The following is a 14,830-nucleotide window of genomic DNA, read 5'->3' as shown; positions in this document are numbered from 1 at the left end:
TATCAAATTAACACTTTTTTTCCAAAATGTGAACACAGTGCATGCAATTTATACGACACCTTAACTTGGTTAGTATTCAAACCTTTAGACATATGAGTTGTCACACCAGGTCTCAGGGATGTCTAGCCCAATAATGGACAAAGGAGCCTATGTTACTCCTTATAGTCCATGGACCTTACAGGTTCTGTTCAGAGGAAAATTGGCTCTGGAAACCAAAATAGCCAAATATTCCATGTAAACTTCAATCGATTCTCAATTGTGGTACGGTTATAGAAACATAAGGCCCTTTACTTTCATATCACATCAAAATAATAGTACAAATGCTAAATATACACTTACTGTACACTGTTTTAACACAGTTGCAGCCAGCAGTATTATTCGATAACACATGTATGGCGTCCTTCCTGCGTTTACACACAGCTGTTAAGAGACGATGACAGATAATTAATAGATATTCCACTCTGTTTTCAGTAAACAAGCGCTGTAACATGTAAAAACCCCAACACCTTTGTGTAGTAATTTAAACTTCCGTTGTTTTAATGATTTGTCACTGTTATGAAATATACCTTATGTTTCCAAAACCGTAGTGCAAGCCATGCATTTTAACGTTCAGAAGGTGTGTCAGGGGACTAAAAACTAAACTCCACTGGCCAGAAGATACTATCGTCAAGGGGCACTATAGATAGTAAGCGTATAAGAATGGGTTCAGGGATGGCAAACTGGAAATTACTTTGGTTTCTGACTTACTGAGTTAGCTTGGTAAATCAGCTTTTGGTTTTCTTGCACGTTATGTGTGGATCAATCTTCAAACTGTTCGTATATTTGTTGTTTTGGTGCCTCTAGGTCTTGCATAAAGATTAGTTTACATGTCAGCTCAATCTTGAGTATTCACTTGGTTACTATTCATCCAGTGTCATTCGGCTGTATGAAATGTCCACTGTATCAATTTGGAATGTTCTACGACGCCTCTCAATTGTGATCAATTGCACCTGTTGTTATGGTAACCGCGTTATAATTTCTCACCTCCTGTTTGTCAGAATTCTTCTGGGGTGGATACTCCTGGGAGGAAAAACTGAACAGTGCCTTGCAAACATGAAGTGGTCTGTCAGTTTAAGGTATCGTTTAATCCAACCATGAAATAGAGTAATTTATGAGAGCAGTCAGGATAAAAAATGAAATGAATGCAGTTTTTGTATCTACTCAGCAGGAAGTATTCTGACCACATGATGTGTATTAACCTTATACAGTTGAAGTCGGAAGTTTACATACACCTTAGCCAAATACATTTAAACTCAGTTTTTCACAATTGCTGACATTTAATCCTAGTAAAAAATCCCTGTCGAAGGGCAGTTAGGATCAACACTTTATGTTAAGAATGTGAAATGCCAGAATAATAGTAGAGGGAATTATTTATTTCAGTTTTATTTCTTTCTTCACATTCCCAGTGGGTCAGAAGTTTACATACACTCAATTAGTATTTGGTAGCATTGCCTTTAAATTGTTTAACTTGGGTCAAATGTTTCGGGTAGCCTTCCACAAGCTTCCCACAATAGGTTGGGTGAATTTTGGCCCATTCCATCTGACAGAGCTGGTGTAACTGAGTCAGGTTTGTAGGCCTCCTTGCTCGCACAAGCTTTTTCAGTTCTGCCCACACATTTTCTACGGGATTGAGGTCAGGGCTTTGTGATGGCCACTCCAATACCTTGACTTTGTTGTCCTTAAGCCATTTTGCCACAACTTTGGAAGTATGCTTGGGGTCATTGTCCATTTGGAAGACCCATTTGCGACCAAGCTTTAACTTCCTGACTGATGTAATGAGATGTTGCTTCAATATATCCACATAATTTTCCATCCTGATGATGCCATCTATTTTGTGAAGCGCACCAGTCCCTCCAGCAGCAAAGCACCCCCACAACATGATGCTGCCACCCCCGTGCTTCACGGTTGGGATGGTGTTCTTCGGCTTGCAAGCCTCCCCCTTTTTCCTCCAAACATAATGATGGTCATTATGGCCAAACAGTTCTATTTTTGTTTCATCAGACCAGAGGACATTTCTCCATAAAGTATGATCTTTGTCCCCATGTGCAGTTGCAAACCCGTAGTCTGGCTTTTATATGGCGGTTTTGGAGCAGTGGCTTCTTCCTTGCTGAGCGGCCTTTCAGGTTATGTCGATATAGGACTCGTTTTACTGTGGATAAAGATACTTTTGTACCTTTTTCCTCCAGCATCTTCACAAAGTCCTTTGCTGTTGTTCTGGGATTGATTTGCACTTTTCACACCAAAGTACATTCATCTCTAGGAGACAGAACTCGTCTCCTTCCTGAGCGGTATGAAGGCTGCGTGGTCCCATGGTGTTTATGCTTGCATACTATTGTTTGTACAGATGAATGTGGTACCTTCAGGCATTTGGAAATTGCTCCCAAGGATGAACCAGACTTGTGGAGGTCTACAATTTTTTTCTGAGGTCTTGGCTGATTTCTTTTGATTTTCCCATGATGTCAAGCAAAGAGGCACTGAGTTTGAAGGTAGGCCTTGAAATACATCCACAGGTACACCTCCAATTGACTCAAATGATGTCAATTAGCCTATCAGAAGCTTCTAAAGCCATGACATCATTTTCTTGAATTTTCCAAGCTGTTTAAAGGTACAGTCAACTTAGTGTATGTAAACTTCTGACCCACTGGAATTGTGATACAGTGAATTATAAGTGAAATAATCTGTCTGTGAACAATTGTTGGAAGAATTACTTGTGTCATGCACAAAGTAGATGTCCTAACCGACTTGCCAAAACTATAGTTTGTTAACAAGAAATTTGTGGAGTGGTCGAAAAACAAGTTTTAATGACTCCAACCTAAGTGTATATAAACTTCCAACTTCAACTGTATATGTTTTCACTATAAATCAAGTAATTGTGATTTAATTTGAATGTATTACACTGGATGTTGTATGTTTTCCTTTATATCTGTTTATGCTTTTAAATTAATGTATGCACCATACAGTGTCTTGCAAAAGTATTCATCCCCCTTGTCGTTTTTCCTATTTTGTTGCATTACAACCTGTAATTGAAATGGATTTTTATTTGGATTTCATATAATGGACATACACAAAATAGTCAAAATTGGTGAAGTGAAATGAAAAAAATAACTTGTTTCAAAAAATTCAAAAAAATAAAAACGGAAAAATTGTGCGTGCATGTGTATTCACCCCCTTTGCTACGAAGCCCCTAAATAAGATCCGGTGCAACCAATTTTTTATTTATTTTACCTTTATTTAACTAGGCAAGTCAGTTAAGAACAAATTCTTATTTTCAATGACGGCCTAGGAACAGTGGGTTAACTGCCTTGTTCAGGGGCAGAACAACAGATTTGTACCTTGTCACCTTATGAAGTCACATAATTTGTTAAATAAAGTCCACCTGTGTGTAATCTAAGTGTCACATTATCTGTCACATGATCTCAGTACATATACACATGTTCCAAAAGGCCCCAGAGTCAGCAACACCACTAAGCAAGGGACACCACCAAGCAAGCGGCACCAAGAAGACCAAGGAGCTCTGCAAACAGGTCAGGGACAAAGTTGTGTGGAAGTACAGATCAGAGTGGGGTTATAAAAAAATATCCGAAACTTTGAACATCCCACAGAGCACCATTAAATTCATTATTAAAAATGGCAACACAACAAATCTGCCAACACAACAAAACTCACGGACCAGGCAAGGAGGGCATTAATCAGAGAGGCAACAAAGAGACAAAAGATAACCCTGAAGGAGCTGCAAAGCTCCATAGTAGAGATTGGAGTATCTGTCCATAGGACTACTTTCAGCCGTACACTCCACCGAGCTGGGCTTTATGGAAGAGTGGCCAGAAAAAAGCCACTGCTTAAAGAAACAAATAAGCAAACACGTTTGGTGTTCGCCAAAAGGCATGTGGGAGACTCCCCAAACAAATGGAAGAAGGTACTCTGGTCAGATGAGACTAAAATTGAGCTTTTTGGCCACCAAGGAAAATGCTACGTCTCGTGCAAACCCAACACCTCTCATCACCCCGAGAACATCATCCCCACAGTGAAGCATGGTGGTGTCACGTCCTGACCAGTAGAGGGTGTAGTTGGGTCAGGACGTGGCAGAAGAGTCTGTGTGTTTTGTGGTTTCATTAATTTTGGCCGTGTGACTTCCAATCAGGCACAGCTGTAGAGGGTTGTGGCTGATTGGGAGTCACACATAAGTGGCCTACTTTGCCTTTTGGGGTTGTGGGGAATTGTTGTGTGCACTGCTGCGTTTTGTTTGAGCCTGCCACGCTGTTGCTGTTGTGAGTATTGTTTGTTGTTTTGTTTGTTTCAAGTGGATGCCCTACTCCTTTTTTGAACATTAAAAATATGAGTATCCATACTTCCGCTGTGCCTTGGTCCTCCTTCACCGACGACAACCGTGACAGAATCACCCACCACCAAAGGACCAAGCAGCAGAAGAAGGAGCAGACGGAGTTCGAGTTGGACTGGCGGGAGAAGTGGACTTGGGAGGAAATTCTGGACGGGGCCGGACCTTGGCATCAGGCTGGGGATTATCAGCGCCCGCAGTGGGAAATTGAGGCAGCCAAGGCGGAGAGGCGATGGTACGAGGCCAGAGACGCGCTGAGGGAGAAGCACGAGAGGCACCCCCAAGACATTTTTTTGGGGAGGCGCACGGGTAGTTTGGCTAGGCGAAGGAAGAGCCGGAAGCCAGCTACCCGTGGTTATATGGAGGAGCGTATGGGGTGGAGAGCGCTATGTTTCGCTGAGAAGCGCACTATCTCACCCATACGCACGCACAGTCCGGTGCGAGTTATTCCAGCCCCTCGCAGGTGCCGTGCTAGAGCGGGGATCCAGCCTGGTAGGAGGATGCCTGCGCAGCGCATCTGGTCGCCGGTACGCCTCCGAGTACCAGGCTACCCAACTCCCGCTCTACGCACGGCTACCATCAGGCCCCTGCACAGCCCAGTCTGCCTGTACGAGCACCCCGCTCGTACAGGGCTACTAGTTCCATCCAGCCAAGGCGGGTTGTGCAGGAGGTAAGATCTAGACCGGCTGTGCGCCTCCATAGCCCTGGGTTTCCAGCTCCTGTCTCTCGTGCGGACCCGGAAGTGCGTCCACCCAGTCCGACTCGTCCTGTTCCCGCTCCCCGCACTAAACTGCAAGTGCGTAAACCCAGCCTCGCCAGTCAACAGTCGTCAGAGCTGCCCGCCAGTCAACAGTCGTCGGAGCTGCCCGCCAGTCAACAGTCGTCAGAGCTGCCCGCCAGTCAACAGTCGTCGAAGCTGCCCGCCAGTCAACAGTCGTCGGAGCTGCCCGCCAGTCAACAGTCGTCGGAGCTGCCCGCCAGTCAACAGTCGTCGGAGCTGCCCGTCAGTCAACAGTCGTCGGAGCTGCCCGTCAGTCAACAGTCGTCGGAGCTGCCCGTCAGTCAACAGTCGTCGGAGCTGCCCGCCAGTCAACAGTCGCCGGAGTGGTCAGACTGCGCTGAACTGCCGGAGTGGCCAGACTGCGCTGAACTGCCGGAGTGGCCAGACTGCGCTGAACTGCCGGAGTGGCCAGACTGCGCTGAACTGCCGGAGTGGCCAGACTGCGCTGAACTGCCGGAGTGGCCAGACTGCCCTGAACTGCCGGAGTGGCCAGACTGCCCTGAACTGCCGGAGTGGCCAGACTGCCCTGAACTGCCGGAGTGGCCAGACTGCCCTGAACTGCCGGAGTGGCCAGACTGCCCTGAACTGCCGAGTGGCCAGACTGCCCAGACTGCTGGAGTGGCCAGACTGCCCAGACTGTCCCGAGTGGCCAGACTGCCCAGACTGTCCCGAGTGGCCAGACTGCCCAGACTGTCCCGAGTTGCCAGACTGCCCAGACTGTCCCGAGTTGCCAGACTGCCCAGACTGTCCCGAGTTGCCAGACTGCCCAGACTGTCCCGAGTTGCCAGACTGCCCAGACTGTCCCGAGTTGCCAGACTGCCCAGACTGTCCCGAGTTGCCAGACTGCCCAGACTGTCCCGAGTTGCCAGACTGCCCCGAGTTGCCAGACTGCCCCGAGCTGCCAGACTGGCCAGACTGCCCCGAACTGCCAGAGTGGCCCGACTGCCGGGAAAGGCCAGAACCGGAGCCACCTCCTGATATAGGTGGGTTGGGGAGGGGGGGTGTAGCACAGTGCCGTCGTTGACGGCAGCCACCCTCCCTTCCCTCCCTTTAGTAGAGGGGAAATTTTGTTTTGTTGTTTGGGGTTGTTGTTTTTGTTTTTGTTTTTTGTTTTAAAGGTGCTTCCGGGGTTAGCACCTTTAAGGGGGGGGTACTGTCACGTCCTGACCAGTAGAGGGTGTAGTTGGGTCAGGACGTGGCAGAAGAGTCTGTGTGTTTTGTGGTTTCATTAATTTTGGCCGTGTGACTTCCAATCAGGCACAGCTGTAGAGGGTTGTGGCTGATTGGGAGTCACACATAAGTGGCCTACTTTGTCTTTTGGGGTTGTGGGGAATTGTTGTGTGCACTGCTGCGTTTTGTTTGAGCCTGCCACGCTGTTGCTGTTGTGAGTATTGTTTGTTGTTTTGTTTGTTTCAAGTGGATGCCCTACTCCTTTTTTGAACATTAAAAATATGAGTATCCATACTTCCGCTGCGCCATGGTCCTCCTTCGACGACAATCGAGACAGGTGGGGATATTTTTCATTAGCAGGGACTGGGAAACTGGTTAGAATACAGGGAAATTCTTGAGGGAAACCTGTTTCAGTCGTCAAGAGATTTGAGACTGGGACGGAGGTTCACCTGCCAGCAGGACAATGACCCTAAGCCTACTGCTAAAGCAACACTCAAGTGGTTTAAGGAGAAACATTTAAATGTCTTGGAATGGCCTAGTCGTAGACCAGACCTCAATCCAATTGAGAATCTGTGGTATGATTTAAAGATTGCTGTACACCAGTGGAACCCATCCAACTTGAAGGAGCTGGAGCAGTTTTGCCTTGACGAATGGGCAAAAATCCCAGTGGCTAGATGTGCCAAGCTTATAGAGGCATACCCCAGAAGACTTACAGCTGTAATTGCTGCAAAAGGTGGCTCTACAAAGTATTGACTTTGGGGGGTGAATAGTTATGCAGGCTCAAGTTTTCATTTTTTTTCTTATTTCTTGCTTGTTTCACAATAAAACATATTTTGCATCTTCAACGTGGTAGGTATGTTGTGTAAATCACATGATACAAACACTCAAAAAATCTATTTTAATTCTAGGCTGTAAGGCAATAAAATAGGAAAAATGCTAAGGGGGTGAATACTTTCGCATGCCTCTATGTACAGCCCAATGAAGGATGATGGATATGTATGAGAATCTTGGTGTTGTGGGTGAGGGGAGCTATGGAACAGTGATGAAGTGTCGGCACAAGGAGATGGGTCACATTGTGGCCATCAAAAGGTTCATAGACAAGGAAGAGGACCAAACTTGGAAACATATTATCATGAGAGAAATCAAACTTCTGAGGGTGAGGAACTTATACTGATCAGTGACTGTCCCAAATATTGGGTACAAGTCACTCATTGGCTACAGTACAATTAATGTCACATCCATGATAACAACATACAGTACAGTACCATTACAACATACATTTTTTTCACAGAAATTTCAAATTGAAAACCTTGTGAACATGCTAGAAGTATTCCAGTTCAAGAAACACTTGTATGTTGTCTTTGAGTACATTGACCGAACAGTTCTGGAAGACCTAGAGAGACACCCTCGTAGTTTGGACAGCAAGCGCCTCAGAAAGTACATTTTCTAGCAGCCATGGATTACCTTCACCTCAGCAATGCAAGTATTCTCATGTCATAGACTCAGCCTAGTGAGTTTACAGGATGTGCAAATACATAATGTCAAGAGGTCAATCAGATATTATGAAGTGGGTTGAACAATCTTAGTCTCTTTACAGCAGAAAACAAATGTTGGGTTGACAAAGACACTTGTTGACAGTAAAACAGTAATTCTTCACTGGCCTGAAACAAGCAACATTTCTCAACAGATCATTCAGAGAGACGTTAAACCAGAGAATGTGCTTGTGTCTATCTCTGGGGTGGTGAAGCTCTGTGACTTTGGGTTTTCCAGGACCTTGGTGCAGACTGGGGAGCCCCTCACAGACTACGGGACCACGAGGTGGTACAGAGCCCCAGAACTTTTAGTGGCAGACAGCACTTACAGCAAGTGCGTATCAAGCACAACCACGGCTATCAGAGCAGTGTTGAATCTTGTGTGAATGTATTATGGAATAAGACCACAGTAATTACAATGTCATACCTTCTACGGGTTCCTCGTTATTTTGGTACAGGTCTATCACATTTCTTTTGTCTGTGTTTTTCCTGATATATTCTCTGAACCTTCCTTATTAGACCTGTAGATGTGTGGGCCATTGTCTGCTTGATTAAAGATGGCTACCAGCAATGCTTTTCTGACGGGGACTTCTGACCTGGACCAGGTGCACAAGATAGTCAGCAAAGTGGGTAAGTACTGCCCAATGGGTGTAGTAGCTTGAGAGCCGATCTGTTTGTGCTATCATATCAACTCCTTGTCATGCCATATCTGGCTTGACAATGACTAATAAGCAATGGAGTTGGCAAGAGCACAAACAGATCTGGGACCAACAACCAAAAAATCCCCCTTGCCTTTCTTGCACTAACACTCACACTTTTCTTAATAGTACTGATTTTTCTGATAGCCGCTTCATTGAGGAAAAATTGCTTACTATGACTGTAATATGTGGTTATCTTGCCTAGCTAGAATCCTTAGTTGCTACATCCATACCACGACCGGGAGACCCATGAGGTGGCACACAATTGGCCCAGCGTGTTCCGGGTTAGGGGGAGGGTTTGGTCGGCCGGGATGTCCTTGTCCCATCGCGTTCTAGCGACTCCTTTTGGCGGGTCAGGCGCATGCACGCTGACTTCCGTCACCAGTTGTACGGTGTTTCCTCCGACACATTGGTGTGGCTGGCTTCCGGATTAAGCGAGCAGTGTGTAAAAAAGCAGTGCGGCTTGGCAGGGTCGTGTTTCAGAGGACGCATGGCTCTCGACCTTCGCCTCTCCCGCGTCCGTACGGGAGTTGCAGCGATGGGACAAGCCTGTAACTACCAATTGGGGGGGAAGGGATAAAAAGTACAACAACATTTTTTTATAAAAGGAACCCAAAATATAAGCTTGTTTTACTCCATTGTTTGTAAACAATGTAAATGTAAACAAACACTGTATAGCCCAAACATGGTTAAAACTGTAATTTAATATCATGGATGGTCACTCCTTGCGCCCATAGCTCTGTCTAGGAATTTGAGAGTGGTTAAATTTCTCCAGGCCCATCCCTCAGCTTTTTACTGAAACAGAGACGGGGTGACCACTTTGTTATTGTTTCCATTAAGGATTCTAGCTTTAAGATGATTGCACTAACTGTAAATTAATCTGAAAAAGATTGTCTGCTAAATTACTAAAATGTAAATGTAAATGTGTGGGCATCGATGTTTGGAAATGTGGACTTGATAACATCTGATGCCTCTAATGTTGTGGATGTATTTCAAATAACTGACTATACACTGGCTTAATCAAACGGTTGTCCATTCTTCCAAGGGAGCACAGATAACCCAAAGCTTTTCCAATATCAATAGGGCAACAAGCCTGCTAGGATTTCACCGTTGTTGAAAAGTAGGTCACGCAGAGACAAAAAGGCAGTATAAGTGTGCGTCCCAAATGGCACCCTATTCTCTTTTGCCCATTCTGGTCAAATGTAGTGCACTAGAGATAAAGGTGCTATTTGAGACGCATCCTCATTTTTTCCTGGCTCCCCGATGAATTTTTTATTCTCATGATGCTTAACAGATTTACATCATATGTGGCTTTGTGGCTTATCAAGGGGGCAGAGAGGGACAATTGGCTTCACTCTATAAATAAACTTGATTCAATCCCTGGCCAGCAGCGACAAACAAACCAATGCTAAACTCAACTGTGGCATTCAGTCTTTTACCCATGCCTACACAAGGAAAAGCCCAATGATCCTTTTGACATTTTGGCCCTGGACATAAATGCAAGCTAAATAGAGGGCATGGAGAGAACATTGCTGTTGTTCTTTTTTCCTTCGGTGCTTTCATTAGGATAACTATCTTGGTGGAGACACACAGGCCTAATACTGTGAGAGAGAGAGAAGTGGTCCCCTCCATATTAGTCTTTTATCAGGTTCAATCTGTGGTTGATTAAACCTCTGTGGAACGGGATACTAAGGCTATTCGACTCTAATCAGCCCCAGTGTGTTCCTCTCTATCTCCGCTGAGAGTGGCTCTCTGGAGGGAGCTAATGGCAGAGTGTCAGTGAAGATGGAAGCCAATAGCCACAGTGGCAGGTAGGTAGGGACGTGAAGAGGCCTGACAGACCATCTTCTCGCCTCCATCAGCTGTCTGTGGACAGAACTCATCCTCCCAGCAGACTGAAAGAGCTATTTACAACACTCTGTGTGTCACCCTAATGATTCATTACACTCCATAGGGCTGTGATGGCTGCCACCACGCTGAGTGCAGGGGATGTAACCAGTGCCACATACTGTCTATCAGTGCTAATCAGAAGGGAAGCTATGTGATAGTAGCTGTACAATCTCATTATAGTGGTGTTGTTTTACTCCTAAAGGTGTGATGGTCATAATTGGATTACATAGATAATTGATGTACTGTACAACTATTTGTGGAATGAGAGGACCTTAGGATGGCTCCCCTTCTATTATCTGTTATGTAATGGCTGCTTTCAGTTCACCTATTGACTGTCATTAAAACCTGTTGAGGACCTGATCCCGGTATTGGGATTTATTGTCAAGAGACCATGGCGGGAAATTCAAAACTGCAAGAATCTAATAATTTCAATTTCTCAAAGAAACAACTATTTTTCACCATTTGAAAGATAAACATCTCCTAAATCCAACCACATTGTCCGATTTCAAAGAGGCTTTACGGCGAAAGCATAAAGTTAGGTTATGTTAGGAGAGTACATTGAAAATAGCTGTGTGTAATGTTTTGTCAATTCAAAGACAGGCGTCACCAAAAGCAGAAAAACAGCTAAAATTATGCACTAACCTTTGACAATCTTCATCAGATGACACTCCTAGGACATTATGTTATACAATACATGCATTTTTTGTTCCATCAAGTTCATATTTATATCCAAAAACAGCATTTTACAGTAGCGGTGAAATTCAGAATTCTTTTTCCCTCAAATGCTTCTGGTGGATCAGCGTTACAATTTACAAAATTACGATTCAAAAACATTGGTAAATTATAATATTGTCATTCAAAGAATTATAGATTAACATCTCGTAAATGCTACCGCATTGCCAGATTTCAAAATAACTTTACTGGGAAATCACACTTGGCAATAAACGGGGTGCTAAGCTAAGAACAATAGGCTAGGATATACAGGTTAACACCATCTTGTAACCATCTAATATCAATAATACTATTGTAAATAATCCCTTACCTTTGATTATCTTCATCAGAAGGCACTTCCAGGAATCCCAGGTCAACAACAAATGTGGTTTCTTTCGACAAAGTTCATAATTTATGTCCAAATAACTCCAAGTTGTTCCATGTTGTTAGCGCTTCGGTAGGCTCCTCAAAAGTAGGGCGGGGGGGGGGAAAGTCACGGCGAAAAGTAAAAAAATATATATATTTACGTTCGTTCAAACATGTCAAACGTTGTTTAGCATCAATCTTTAGGGCCATTTTTAACGTGAAACATCAGTAATATTTCAACCCGACCTCTCTTGTGTCTTGAAAAACATTTTGAAAAATGTCTCGCCTCACATGAACTCACATGAACGCGCAGGTGCGCGCAATAATGAAGTGACGACATCCCAGGGACGTCAACTTCTCTTCCTTGTCATCCGGTATCTGTTCATCATAGACGCTTCAAACAACTTTATAAAGATCGTTAACATCTAGTGGAAGCCGTAGGAAGTGCGAAATGAATCCTTTGTCACTGTGTGATCTATTAGCAATGACTCGAAAACAGTACAGCCACAAAATTCTCATTTCCTGGTTGTATTTTTCTCAGGTTTCTGCCTGCCATATGAGTTTTGTTATACTTACAGACACCATTCAAACCGTTTTAGAAAATTCAGAGTGTTTTCTATCCAAATCTGTTAATAATATGCATATCCTAGCTTCTGAGTTGGTGTAGGAGGCAGTTAAAAATGGGCACATATTCTTTTCAAAATTCTCAATACTGCCCCCTAGCCCGTAGAGGTGTGTGTAGAGTAAAACTATGTACAGTAAATTGACACACAATTGTGTGTTTTGTCTTGATCGGGCCTTTGACTCGCCATCAGCAGGACCTGTACTTCCAGAACCCTATCTTTGCCGTGGCCAGCCTCTCCTAGGTGCAGCTCCTCAGGGACCCCAGGAAGAAGTACTACAAACTCCACCCCTTAGTTGCTGAAATAGTGGATGTAAGTGTCACACGTGTCGTTGTATGTAGAACAAAACGCAGCGGGTATGTGAATGCTCATCTTCCTTTTATTGAAGAAAAACCAAACAAAACACTTACACAAAAACAAACGACGATAAGAGTCCCGTAAGGTGCTCAGACTATACAAAGAAACAACCACCCACAAACACAAGAGACAATAAACCCACTTAAATATGGCCTCCAATTAGAAGCAACAACAACCAGCTTCCTCTAATTGGAGGTCGTCCCCAAAACTAACATAGATATAGAAAAACTAGAAAACCCACATAGAAATAGAAAACATAGAACATAAACCAAACCCCGAAACACACTAAACAAACACCCCCTGCCACGCCCTGACCACACTACAATAACAAACAACCCCTTTTACTGGTCAGGACGTGACAGTAAGTCTGCAGAGAGATAGTCAAGAATGTGTATGGAGTGGGACAGGAGTTTTTTCCTGACTACGTCACCAGGAAAAACTGGATTTTCCATGTCGGGTCACAAGGTCTGGAAAAACTCCTGGGCCTAACAATGTGGTTTGCGTTGGTTGTTTACTTTCACAGTGACGGTCTCCTTTTTTTCAGTCATGCCTACAGATTGATCCTGCTGACAGGGCTACGTGCTCCATGTTGCTCATTCACCGATACTTCTCCAAAGATGGGTTCCCTGAAAGGTGAGTCAGGGCAACCTTGCGTGTCGAGAGTACATGGAGAAGCAATTATCCAGTGAGAGAGTGGAGAGAGATGTTTGACCTACATTCTGACCTGCTTACATACAGTACCAGTCAAAAGTTTGGACACACCTACTCATTCAAGAGTTTTTCTTTATTTTGACTATTTTCTATGTTGTAGAATAATGGGTGGTACTGTGGTAATGTGGTACTATATTGTCACAGTGTCATAATCTGACCACACACATGTTGAGTTGTCTTGTGTGTCTAGCCTTGAACCTTCCTTGAAATTGTTTAATGTTTATGAGATACTGTGAAGTAGTTGTAATAATGTCATGATGAAGTGCCATTTACCTGAATGACTGCTGGTTCCTGCTCCAGATTCATACCAAAGATACAGGTGTTGATATTGAAAGATACCAAGGTCAACAGCATGCACAGGATCCATAGTGGCTTGCACCAGAGGAGTAGGGAGCAGTAGTCCCATTCTCATGTAACAGAAAACCAGTGAAGGTATAAACTACATGGAACCTTAGTCATTTAGCATATTCTTACCAAGAGCATTTTACCATCTGTATGTGCAATAAAGGGGCAGAGCAACTATGTAAATACAAGTCAAAGCCTATATACTGTGCTATAGAAATGGTTGTACAAGATCCCTACCAGTCAACTATATTGAACATGGACTGCTATTTGTTTTAGGACACTGAATAAGGCAGGCGTGGAAAGGAGCCCGAGTGGCTCTCAGATCAGTGAGATATAGGATACCGCTTTACAGCTTTATCTTGTAAAGTGGCGTTCAGAATACCACCCAGTCATTTCAGAGTAGCTTTAACAGTACATACAAACTGTATCTTAAACATATTTACAGTGCCTTGCAAAAGTGGGATTTAAATGGATTTAATTGTGATTTTTTTTTGGGTCAATAATCTACTCAAAATACTCTATAATTTCAAAGTGGAAGAAAAATGCATTTCATTTTTATTTTTTTATATATTAATACAAATTTGATACCTACAATATAATAGATGCATAGGTATTCAGCCACTTTGTTCAAGTGAGCCTAAATTAGTTCAGGAGAAACATTTGGCTTAACAAATCATATAATAAGTTACATGGATTCACTCTGTGGGAAATAATATAGGGGTTGACATGATTTGTTCTATAACTACCCCTTCCCCTGTCCCCCATACATGCAACATATGTAAGGTCCCTCAGTCAAGTATTTCACTTCAAGCACAGATTCAACTACAAAGACCAGGGAGCTTTTCAAAAGCCTCATAAATAAGGGCAGTGATTGGTAGATATGTAACAATAATACATCAGACATTGACTATATCTTTAAGCATGTTCAAGTTAATAATTATGCTGTGGATTATGTATTAAACCACCCAGACACATCAAACATACAGTCATCCTTCTGAACTGAGCAACAGGACAGGAATGAAACTGCTCGGGGATGTTACCATGAGGCCATTGGTGATTCAATGGCTGTGATGGAAGAAAACTGAGGATGGATCAACGACATTGTAATGACTCCACAATAATGACTTACGACAGAGTAAAGGAATAATACAAATTTACAGGATACAAATATTTCAAAACATGCATCTTGCATGAAACAAGACAGTAAAGTAATACTGGGAAAAAAAGGAATACACTTTTTGGCCTAAATGCAAAGCTTCATGTTTGGGGAA

General features: G+C 43.6%; 1 pseudogene; it reads left to right on the top strand.

The window, feature by feature from the left end:
• The first annotated feature begins 7,274 nt into the window (after positions 1-7,274).
• On the top strand, positions 7,275-13,745 carry LOC115148562 (cyclin-dependent kinase-like 3; annotated as a pseudogene).
• The last annotated feature ends 1,085 nt before the right edge of the window (positions 13,746-14,830 follow it).

The sequence above is a fragment of the Salmo trutta genome, chromosome 15 (assembly GCF_901001165.1).
Source record: "Salmo trutta chromosome 15, fSalTru1.1, whole genome shotgun sequence".
Classification (NCBI taxonomy): Eukaryota; Metazoa; Chordata; class Actinopteri; order Salmoniformes; family Salmonidae; genus Salmo; species Salmo trutta.
Note: the sequence above shows the minus strand (reverse complement) of the source record. Positions and strands in the feature narration are given on the sequence as shown.